The sequence below is a fragment of the Numenius arquata genome, chromosome 12, assembly GCF_964106895.1.
Source record: "Numenius arquata chromosome 12, bNumArq3.hap1.1, whole genome shotgun sequence".
Lineage (NCBI taxonomy): Eukaryota > Metazoa > Chordata > Aves > Charadriiformes > Scolopacidae > Numenius > Numenius arquata.
Window position 1 is genome coordinate 17,477,862 of NC_133587.1, and position 12,119 is coordinate 17,489,980.

Genomic DNA, 12,119 nt, shown 5'->3' on the forward strand with positions numbered 1-12,119 from the left:
TGCCAAGGTTCTTTGAAAGAGCACTTTACCCAGGTGCCACCTATAAGCTTAACATGCGTTTGGTTCCATCTTCCTCGGTACCTAAAGCAATTATAAGGTCTACAATATGGATCGTAACAACCCTTTCCTGGTGACAATGTCCACTCACATTCGCTTTTACCTACATTTTTCCCTCCCAGCTTGGTTCTGTTCAGACAGTAATTTCCTTTTCCTGGGTACTGTATTTTCCATGTACCTCCGTCTTCCTTCCAGAACCCAGTTCCATTATGCACTCTACTTAAGTCACTCACCAACCATTTAGGCTGGACAGGCTGGGCTACCCACAGCCAATCTTCAGCTCCTCCTGGACCTCCACAGACCCAGCAATTACTGAGGTTAAAAGCTTTGGCTACCTCGTCCCCTAGAGTCAAAAATCGGTTTTCCCATCCCAGACTTCGATTTTGCCAATAGTATAGAAATATGATCATTACTAAAAATTTCATCTTGAGCTTATCATCTTTCTACACTTGATGTGGCAAGTGAATATACGGAAACAATTCAGTTAGTGTCTGCTCACCAGTTGCTGGAAGTTAAATAAGGGGCCTCTTTTCCTTATGGATCTATACCGTAGATCCTTTGGGTAAACACACGGAACTCCTCCCGAGGTCTACCTGATGGCTACCGGTCTGACCCACTCCTTGTAAGAGTTAGTTCTAGTCTCCCACCCTAAACTTCCATTTTTCACTTTTTCAAATCAAGGTCTGGTATGGCATGTGCTTCCACTGCTCAACGCCTACTGGGTTGCAGCCAGTAACGGAGTTTAGAATTTCTTATTGTGGCAATTGACAGAGGTCAATCCAGCCTTGCCCTTGATTTTAACTTATCAAATACTACTAATGGAGTCTTTTTCTACGGAAGGCTAGCTGCAGTTTCCCCTCCTCTTCCTTTAGCTCCCAAGTCCAGTTTTCCAGGGCCTTGGACGTCTTGACTCGAATATGACGAGTCCACCCGTGTTCGAATATGACGAGTCCACCCGTGTTTGGCCGTCTTAACTGCTGTTTCCGCGGTTAGTAACGCTTGGTACGGTCTCTGCCACTTTGCCACCAGTGGTGCTTCTTTCCATTCTTTAATTAGGACCCAACCTCCCCGTTGGATGCTCTAGACAGCAAAGTCCAAAGGCAGGGTCTGTGCCAGCTGAGCTTCCTGTCAAAGAGATTTCACAAGAGACAGTATCCCGGCCACCTATTGTTTCAAGTAGACGTCACTTATTTCTACCTCCCCACTAGGTCGAGAGTTAGCAGGGTAAGGGATTCCAAACATTCATTCAAAGGGGGATAGTTGAGTATCTCCTCTGGGTTTGGCCCCTATGCTAGCTAAAGCTAATGGTAGAAGACATATCCATGGCATTTTGGTTTCCAAAAATAATTTCAAAAGATGCTGCTTAATTCCCCCATTCACCTTCTCTACTTTCCCTGAACTCTGGGGCTTCCACAGAGTACGGAAATCTCATTGTATTCCTAAGGCCACCACAACCCCTTGAAGAATTTTTCCAGTAAAATGTGTTCCTCTCTGTGAGTCTATTGCCTCTATTACTCCCTATCTAGGAATTATTTGTCCTAAAAGCACTTTAATAACTGATCCCGTAGTTGCTGAAGCAACTGGAAATGCTTCTGGCCACCCGGTTAGCTGGCATACTATTACCAAAAGATCCTGTTCAGGGAAAGGAAGAAATCTTCCTGTTCAGGGCATTTCAGTAAAATCCACCTGACATCGTTGGAATGGGCCCAAGGTCGCCCTCCTCTAGCACCTTCCCTTGTAAATTGACCTTAGCACAAATTAAACAACCCTCAATTGCCCTTTTTGCTTGTTTTGTGAGCATGGCTAGCAACAAGTGATAAGGACATAAGCAATAAAGGCACGCAGAGCAACAGACACAGCAATCCTCTCCCTTTGTTCACGAACAAACTAAATCCCTAGGCACAAACGTTCAGCATCTTCGTGTCATGGGCCTGCGCTCAAAAAGGACACTTTTCTTCTCCAGACGGACACCAACTGAGGAAATAACACTCTCAGTAATGATGCTGAGGGGAAGAGGGATTGAGATAGGGAGTTCAAAAGTGAGCATGTCACACCTTGACCTGTGGAGGGGCTACCACTTCCCGTTGCAGGAAAACATCTGAAAAGGAGCATTTGCCTGGCAGTTTCGCCTTTAAAATGCTACAGGCACATTAACAGGTGACCCCATGAAGATACTGGAAGGAAAGAGACAGCTCCAGCTCCAATTTTTTTGCAGCCAGTTTAATGTTTGCATGATGTTAAGGGTTGCAAAACTAGTTTGCCATTAAGCAGAGGCATCTAGAAGCAAGTGCTTCCTCCCACACCAATCTAAAGCTTGTATCCATCATTATTGGGGGAAATTGGGACCCAGTTACACTCGTACCAATCAGGAAAAACCTTCCTAGTTTTTCAGCTTCAAGGAAGTAGAATCGCTGTCATCTGAAAGGTATTCAAGGGGAATTTCTCTACATTTGTCTGAGCGAGAGTGAAAGGTTTTTCAGTGCAGTTTCCACCCAAACACTTTCCCCAGCGCAAGCTTTGGGAATCACCTGGAGAAACGGGTGATGTTTCTGTCTCCAGGTGTGACTGGTGAAGAAGGAACGCTTTACGGCCGATGAAGAAGAGGATTTCAGCTTTCAAGCAGCAACTTCTGGACACTGCAATGGGGGAAAAAAGGCACTGGGCTTTCCAGGCCACACCTCTAGACCTGGACTGCAATTCCACAACCACGCTCTGCCCTTTTGCAAAGGGACAGAGTGCAAATGGCAGAAAAACCTGAGGCACAAGCGCTCAGGAAGAGGCAGAGCAAAGCCAGAGGACGCAGGCAGAACTCCGAGGGGACACGCCAGCTGGTCTGATGCCGCCACTTCAGAGCTTCTGGGCATCCTCTGGGCACAGGAGGGGAGCTGGAGGGCAGTCCCGCTGCCCCAGGGGCTGCCTTGCTCTCTGGCAAGCCAAAGGGCCGCCCGGCATGGGGCCTGCAGGGCCTCATGGGCCACCCTCCCAGACACAGAAAGGTCCGTTGGTGACGTCACCGGCCGGCCGTTGGCCAACTGGCACCCCTGTGGCTGACCCACAGCTCGCTCAGCAGCCAGAGATTCCTGCACCAAGCCTGCTTGGTAGAGGAGGAGGCGGCAAAGGGAGGCCAGTGCCCACATTGGGTGGGACGAGCGCCCACATTGAGTGGGCCCAGCCAGAAGGGGCTCCTCGGAAGCCCGGAGGATGCCCAAGCACCGAGAGAAACGCAAGTGGGCTGCGGCCAGCAGCAGCGGCAGCAGCAGCGATGGCCAAGGAGTTGAGCCCATGGAGGTCGACCCACCCCTGAAGAGGGAGAAGGAAGAGCCCATGGAGGTCGACCCACCCGCCAAGAGGGACGAGGGAGAGCCCATGGAGGTCGACCCACCGGCAGAGGAGCCAATGGAGGTGGATCCCTCTCCCGCAGGCCTGACGGGGCACACCTCCACCGTGGCCAGGCTGCCTCCAGCAGCAGCGGGCCCAAAGCGCCGCAGGACCCCCGCCGGCTCAAAGGGACCCTCCGCAAAGCCACGGTCCAGCAAGCGGCGCCGGCCCCGCGGCCGACGCTAACCGTAAGTGGGCCATCCACACCGCCATGCGGCAGGCTCAGCAGGAACATCAGCCGGCTGTCAAGCCGCCGAGGAGCCCTGCTTTCCCTCCCCACACCCCCGCCCCTCAGCAAGGGGGGCTATCTCCTCTGCCCTCAGGCCTGGGCAAGAGGAGAGGAGAGGAGAGGGGCTGCCCTCTTCTGCCCGGCAGCCCCACAGCACCAGCACCAGACCTTACCGCTCCCGACAACTCCCCGAGAGGAGGCTGGAGCCAGGGGGCTGTCGCTCTCTTCTCCCAAGGCACGAGGGACAGGACAAGGGGAAACGGCCTCAAGTTGCGCCAGGGGAGGTTGAGAGGGGAGACTGGGAAAGAGTTCTTCCCTGAAGGGCTTGACAAGCATTGGAACAGGCTGCCCAGGGAAGGGCTTGAGGCACCCTCCCGGGAGGGATTTCAAAGACCTGTAGATGTGGGCCTTAGGAACGTGGTTGAGCTGCGGACTTGGCGGTGCCAGGCTAACAGCTAGACTCCATGAGCTTCCATTTCTTTTCCAACGTAAACGATTCTGTGATTTCTCTTTCAGAGCCGCGGGGAAGAGGCGAGGAGAGGGGCTGCCATCTTCGGGCCGGCAGCCCCATAGGACCAGGAGGAGTCCCTTGGAGACGGCTGAGACTGCTGGAGAGCGTCGGAGACCACCAGAGACCGGCGGAGACCACAGGACACCATGGGAGACCACCGGAGAGGATCAGACACTGGCGGTGTCCTGCGGCCTCCGGTGGTCTCACACTGGAGACCGTCGGAGTCCGCTGGAAACCGCCAGAGTCCATCGAAGACCACCGCAGACTGCCAGCCACCGGTGGCCTCCGATGGTCTCCAGCGGTGTCCGGCGGTCTCATCAATGGAGACCACCGGACACCGCAAGAGAATGCTGGGGACCATCGGAGACCGCCGGACACCGCTGGAGACCACCGGAGAACACCGGAGACCATCGCAGAACACCAGAGACCGCCGGAGACCGCCGGAAACCACTGCAGATCGCCACAGCCTGTTGGACTCCCCTGGAGCGCCACCCAGGTTATTGGGGCCTGGAGTTGGCATTGTTTCAGGCTGAGGATGAGAAAGCCAGTGGCAGGGGGCTGTCCTCAGCCAGACCTCGCCTCAGCTAACGCATGGGTGGGGGAAAAAAGCCAGACCCACCCTGGCCCTGCGCAGAGAACAGCAACAGATCATCAAAGACAGCAGATGCCAGAAACATTCCAGATGCAGAGACAGCTCTTCCTTTGGAGAATCAGAAGAGTTCCCTTCCGAGAGAAAGAAGTTTGGCCAAGACTGGCCAAGAAACAATACAAAAACCAATCAAATACAATAAAAAACCACTAAAAACACAATCAAAAAGCCAGGAGAAAGGGTCAGCCCTTGGCATTGCACAGCTTCCTCCAAAGCATCCCCACCAAGCTCCTCATCATCGACCTCTATGAGGACTGGATGCCAGCCATGGAGAGGAGGAGCAAGCAGGCCGACGCGGGAGAGCTGAAAGCGTAAGTGTGGGCAGCAGCCTGCCTGTTGAGCAGGAGCCCTGAGCGCTGGCTGAGAGCACCTGGAAAGCTGCGCAACACAGCCGCTGCCTCCCGCCTGCCTTGGGCAAGCTTTGGCCATGGCTGTGGGCAACGTCTGCTTTCTTCACCTTGTGCTCCTGTTCCCTCAGGGTGGCCGAGAACTTGCCAGCAGCACATGTCCTCCTCCTGAAGCGGCTACTCCCCGTCCTGCAGCACATCGGCCACAACGCCTGCACCAGCAGGATGAGCTGCAGCAACCTGGCCATCTGCCTTGGGCCAAACCTGCTGAGCCCACCCAAGGAGGACCTGCTCCCGCTGGAGGTCCCGCTGGAGGGCACTGGGAAGGTACGCTGGATGGAGCAGCCGGCTGCAGCCTTCCCAGCCCAGCAGAGCTTGGCGGTTGAGAGGTGCCTGGCTGCCTCCTTCCTCTCTATTGAGCAAATGCTGGTGGGGAGGGCTGGGCTGGGGGGGGGGTGGCTGCCTGGAAGAGCAGCCCCACAGCCACAGCCTTCTGCGTGGAGGCAAGGGTGAGGAGTGGGAAAGGCTGCTTGCCACCTTTTCAGCCACCTGCCCTGCAACCGAGGCTGTGACGTGTGCAGCTGAAGGTGCTGGTGGAGTTCCCCATGGAAAAGCCCTGTGAAATCTTTGGGGAAGAGATGGCCGGCCCTTCCAGTCCTTCAGCTGAGGAGTCGCCAGCACCCACGCACACAGCCACAGGTAGGAGGAGGGACTGAGCGTTGTCACAGCCCGAGCGGAAAGCTGGTCTAGGGCTTTGGGTGGCTTTGGCTTTAGCTGTTGTCCACTTCCAACAAGTCACTTTGCTGCATGTGCTTTTGCTTCCCAGAGCTGCCTTTGGAAGAGCAACGGGACCACGCAGGCGAGGCAGACGTGGAGCACGAAGCAAAAGCCTTCCTGGATGCACCACCCTCTCTGCTCGGCCTCCAGAAAGCAGCAGGGGTAGATACGGTGGAAGGATCGCCAACGGCAGAGGTAGGGCAGGTCCACAAACTCTGGGACAAGGTGTCTCCTGGAGGAGGAGTTCCTGAGGAGTCCAAGTAGCTGCTCTGCCTCTTCCTGGTATTTCTGCTCTTGTGCCTTTGGGTGGGGCTTGTTCATCCCCCTTGGAATGGTGCCTTGTAAGTAAAACTGGAAGGGGTCTTTCTCCAATGCGTTAGGCACGTCCTCAGCCAAAGGACAGGCCTACAAAAGACCTACAGAAGGACAGCTTCCAGAAGCAAAGCCACCACAGAAGGTGCTGTTGCACCAAAGGGACATGCGCAGAGCTCTGTCTCAGGAGGGTGAAGAAACTGCAGCAGAATGAAGCGGGCAAGGCTCTTCTTGCCTGGAGGGGGACCGCAGGCTCCCTGCTGAACAGCCCCCCAAATGAACTGAGTGTCACACCCCGCTGTGAACACTATGTTCCCCCGGGAGGCCCCTGGGAGAAAGGGCTAATGCAAACCAGACCAGGGATCTTCTCTAGCGAGCGATTCGCCCAGCAGTGGCTTACTCCTCCAGGACGTCCCTTGTCACCTGCTAACGCCAACATTTCTGGTTTAGGCACCCGCCGCTTTGCCTCCAACTGCCCCAGAGACCACGCAAGACTCCCTGGGATGCGCCCAAGAACAAAGAAGGAGCCTTTCAGAGGAAAGAAGGTAAAAGGAGTCAGCTTGGGTTCAATCAAGAACTGGTTCACCCAGCTGATCCCGGCTAGAGCTATCTAACCACGCTGTGGGATGGAAAGGTTTGCAGGCTCCCTCCAGGAAACTGAAAACCCAAGAAAAAGAAAGAGAGAAGAGGCCTGCTCAGGGGAGAGGGAAGAGAAGAGACAGGAAGGAAGAGAGAGAAAAGACGGGCACTGCAACAAAGCGGCAAGGTCCAGAAGGTGCAGAAGCCCAGGTGTGTCCCAGGCTCTGCTGCTGCCCATCTTTCCCAACTCTGAGAACTGCTCCAAGTCAGTGCAAGTCCGCTGGCAAGGGAGGGCGAGGGATGGTGCTGCGCAGGGTCTGGAAAGAACTCCATGGCAGCTCCCCAGGGGCTCCCGATGGAGCCCTGCTGCGTGGCACAGGGCCACCGTGCATCTCCCCACACGCACAGTCTCTGAGGGCACTTCCCACGGGGAGAAGGTGCCAGAGCCATCCCCTGCTCCATGCCCGCAACAGCTCTCTCTTCTGGGCTAGAAACAGCTCCCTGTCAAGGGTGTTTCCCACAGAAAGGGGAAGCAAGTCCTGCCTCTTCCTGCCCTTGGGCTTTCATCAGGGCTTTCTGACTCTGTCCTTGTAGGTGCCCATTTCCTGTCACCGGCTGAACCCCTGCAACTCCTGGGCTCCTGCACCTGATGTCCCGCACCATTCCCGGGGTTCGGGTGGCAGCGAGCACTGGCCGTCGTGAGCTGAGGATACCCAGCTGTGAGAGTGCAAGAGTGGGAGACTGAGGAGAGCTGCTGGCGGTGAGCGACAGCTTCCCCTCCCTTCCTCTCTGTAGTGACCAGACTGTTATGCCTGGAAGAAGCCACCTGAGATGCCTCACCTCAGCTGAGGCATCTCAGCTCCTGAGATGCCCAAGGAAGGGAGGGGAAAGCGATGGATGCGAACAGCAGTGAAGGGAACACAAGAAGTGGACTAAACATTCCCTTTCTTCTTCAGGGATCCCTCCCCAGGCAGGTGGGAAGCCACAGAAGACCACAGCCTGGAGAAAGCCCTGCCTCAGGTGGAAGAGGAGCAGCAAAGGCAGAAGGAAGAAGCGTTCCCTCCTAGTGGGTGTCCTGGCTGCTCCTGGAAGGGAGGGAAAAGCTGTCAGTGCTCCCCAGTGGCCCCAAGGGAAGCGGTGGGGCAAGCCCTTTTGGAAGGAGAAAGGTCCACAACCTGTTGTGTGGGGCAGTAATAGGGGTGTGTGCTGCATGGCTCTGTTTTGAGCAGGGGGTTCCTCCGGCTGAGCTCCAAGGGTCCCTTCCCAGCCTAAGTCATGCCCTGGAGCAGTAGGTGAGGGAGTGGGGACAAGGCCAGAGAAAGGGGATGCATCCAGTGATGAGGCAGCACAAAGGGGAGGCAGCCGTTACCTGTGGGCATGGTCCGAGTTGAAGAGGAAGGGAAAGCAAAGCTGTAGAAGGACACGGAAGGCTAAAGGAGAAGCACATGAGTTTGCCAGCCCTGAGAGATCTCAGTTCATGCGAGAAAGCGCTTCTCCTGCCTCTCAGTTTGACACCAACGTCAGTGTTGGGGGAGCCGGGAAATCCCGGGGCTGCTGCTTGTGGATGGGGGTTGTTCGGTGACCTCCTGGCTGTTCCTCCCTTCCCAAGGTGTGAGGATCTGGCCGAAGGGAATGCTCTCCTGCGGGAGCACCTCGAGAAAGCGAGTGAGGTGACTTCAGCCCTTAAAGGAGATGTTGGAAAACAGAGGGTGGATTGGATGAGGGCGCAGGAGGAGCCGGAAGCGAAGGAGAGACAATGGCACTGGGAACGTGAGGTGAAGAGGGGCTGCGGGAATGTCCGAGGTGATGCCAGCGTGGCCTGAGAATGCGTTTTATTTCTGGCCTAGACACCTCGCTGTGAGAAGGTTGTGGCTCTGATGAGGATGTGCTGGTGTTGAGGAGCAGAAGACGGGACTGGGTGTCAGCACCCAGTGTCAGCAAATGGGTCAGGAGGGGTGTCAGCAAATGGTGGTGATGGAAGAGGCCCCCCTGCTGTGGCCGTGCTGCTCGGTCCTAAAGGCCAGTGCTGCTGCTGCTGGGCGCTGTCGGGCAGTGACACAGGAGCGCTCGTCTCTCTGGTAGTTCTTCAATCTCCGCCTGGAGCCGTGAGAGCAGAGAGGTCTGTGTGTTTTCAGATTGCGAGCAGCCAAGGGAAGACCAAGAGGGGCCTCCCTCACCCACAGCAAACGTCTCAGCCATTTATCTTATTGCATTATAAGCCTTCCTTAATGCCGTGAGTGTGCCTGACCTACTGTTGAATGCTCCTCTTCTTTGTGCTGCTTTGTGGAAATCATCCCAACTGCCCTTTCTGGGCCATAGGATGTGCTCTTGGGTTTGGAAACGAGAATGTTTTTACATTCAGACCTTGTTTGTCTGGAGGGGCTTCTGTTTCTAAGCGAAGGCGTGTTAAGATCCCTCCTACGCTGAAATTCAAAGGGTTTAAGGTCAGTACAGTCAGAACCACCGGGCTGGTTTTCTACCACCTTCCCTGAGATAAGTGCTGCTGAGCCTCAAACAGGCTGGATTCCAGGTTCTCGTACACAGAAAGCCCGTTTCTGCCATTTCAAATAGCAACGTGGGCCCCTCGGAGGGAATGGCCGGGCTTCCCTTGTCACCTGGCAGAGCACAGAGAGCCCAGCCCAATGTGATGGCAATAACCGCATCTGAAATTGCTGCTCTCTGATCCCTGGCACACGGGGAGCTGCGCCCACACCCTCTGTGCCAGCAAGAAAAACAATGGATGGACAATGGAGGCTGTATCTTCCAGGAGGACAACAAGCCCCTGGTTCTGATGACACCACTCTCTGGCCCTCCAAAGTAAATATGCCAAAAAGGAGGCCAACACAGGCACAGCTTCACCCAGACAAGCAGCCAAAAGCCCACCCAGAAGCACCAGCATTTTGGTCCCACCTGGATGAGTTTCTCTTGGCTTTCTTCCTTCTCCTCTGCCCGGATCCTCAGCGCTGCCCGCAGCCCCTCTTCTTGCTCCTCTGCTTCCTTCAGCAGCTGCTCCAGGGGGGCTTTCTCTGCGCAGAGCTCTCCATCTGTTCTTCTACACAAGCGCAGCTTCTCCTGGGCAGAGACCTTTGCTCTCTCCATCTCCTCCACTTTACCCGACAGAGCTCCATTCTCTTGCTCCAGCCACCGCCACGGAAGCACAGAGGAAATAAAATACAGTCAGGTTTACAGTCAAGAAGAGAGCAGCAACTCCCCATCCCCTGCATGTCTCTGACATACTCCCAGTTCAGCGCTCCCAATCAGCACGTGAGGACAGACTGCCCCAAAGACCTGCCTGCTCTCACCACCATTTCCCAAGAAGGAGACCAACATTGTACTTAAACAACAGTGGGAGAACAGAAGAGGAGCAACACGGTAGTGAAAAGACGGGCAGAGGTGGAGCTGAGGGACAGGGGTCAGTGGAGGATTTGGCGGTGTGAGGTTAGCGGTTGGACTCGAGGACTTGAAAGGTCCCTCCCAACCTCCATGATTCTATGCGTCTATGATTGTCCCTGTCTGCTGCTGCCAGAAACAGCATCTGTGGTGGCCTTGCTATCACAAGGTGACCATACCTTCTCCAGGGCCATGGTAAGCTCATCTCTCTTTTGCTTCAGCAGATCCCTCTGAAGGTGCGATTGCTCCAGTGTCTCCCTCACGACCACCAACTCACGCTGTAATGAGGAATGTTTTTCTCCAAGTGCCTCCGAGTCCTTCAGTCTCTGAGAAGGGGAGAGACAAACAAGGTTTGAACATAAAAACATTCTCGTTTCCAAACCCAAGAGCACATCCTATGTCCCAGAAACGGCAGTTGGGATGATTTCCAACCCCTTTCTATTTACACCTCAAGAACGCTGGCATTTCCTGACCAGACCTGCATCACTCTTTGTCCTTGATGGAGGGGAAACATTCAGCACTGAGAAAGTAAAACAAGCTTCCAGAAATCACAGAACCTTTCCAAAACATTCAGGTGCTCACAAATTAACAGCTTCCTGCCTCCTGGTTCTCTCTCTCCTCTTTCCTACGCTGGATACCAGCCTGGCCAAAGTTCTTCTGGGGGTCAGACAGACGTTGAAAGTCCAGATGACTATTCCCACAATCACTTTTGCCTTCAGCGGGGAATGGATCAAAGAGCCTGCAAGCTCTTTGGGGAGACGGCTATGAATTTCCCATCCAATAATCACAGGATCACAGGATGATTCAGGTTAAGATGCTTCATGCTGCAAAATGGCCCTTCTTGCCCCCAAGGCCTTCTGCACTCAGGCTTGCAAGGAACACCCCGGCAAGTGGCTGCTCAGAGGCTGACGACAATATCTACAGAACAAACATTTCAGGAAGGTGGTGTGAGAATAAACCGAAAATGTTGTACCAACAAATCACAAAGAGGAGGAGAATTACACAGTAGGTCAGGCACACTCGCGGCATTAAGGAAGGCTTATAATCCAATAAGATCAATGGCTGACGGTAACCCAGACTTTGAAATTGCCTCCTGACACCGGAGGCTGTGCTACTTCTGTTTGCAGTGAGAAAGGAACCCCAGAGAGATCTGAAGGGAAGCCACATTTTTTCTGCAGACATCTGGCCTCAGCTTCTACTCACCGGTGCGTGGCAGTCTTCATTTCCAGGAAACGGCGGCAGAAGGTGTCCACCTGACGCCACAGGCCGAGCAGACGGCCACGTTCACCCCTTCTGAACTTGTCATAAAGCTACAGATGCAAAGAGAAAAAGAAATGCCAGCTCAGCCTTCGCCGTCACTGCACAAGTCTTTCAGCTGGGAGAGGGTCACACCACCGTGGCCAGGTCTCCTTCAAGAACTACTCCAACAGGGCATTGGGGACTGAAGAGCCACCACAGGAGCAGCCTCAGCAGAGCTGCCACCCGACTGCACAGGAGGGAACACCCACCCTTGTCCTGCAGGAGGGGACATCAGCAAAGCAAGTGACCCTCATTCAGCATCTCCCCTTGCAGAGGTGTCTCACACACAGGTGTCTTGGGGGAGGACGACAAAGACAAGCCCCTCCAAGGCCACTCTCACATTTGCTGTCGGTGAGGGAGGCCCCTCTTGGTCTTCCCTTGGCTGCTCGCAGTCTGAAAACACACAGACCTCTCTGCTCTCACGGCTCCAGACGGAGATTGAACAACTACCAGAGAGAACTACCAGCAGCAGCAGCACTGGCCTTTAGGACCGAGCAGCACGGCCACAGCAGGGGGGCCTCTTCCATCACCACCATTTGCTTCCATCACCACCACCCCTCCATCTCCCAGCCCTGTCTGCTCCTCAGCACC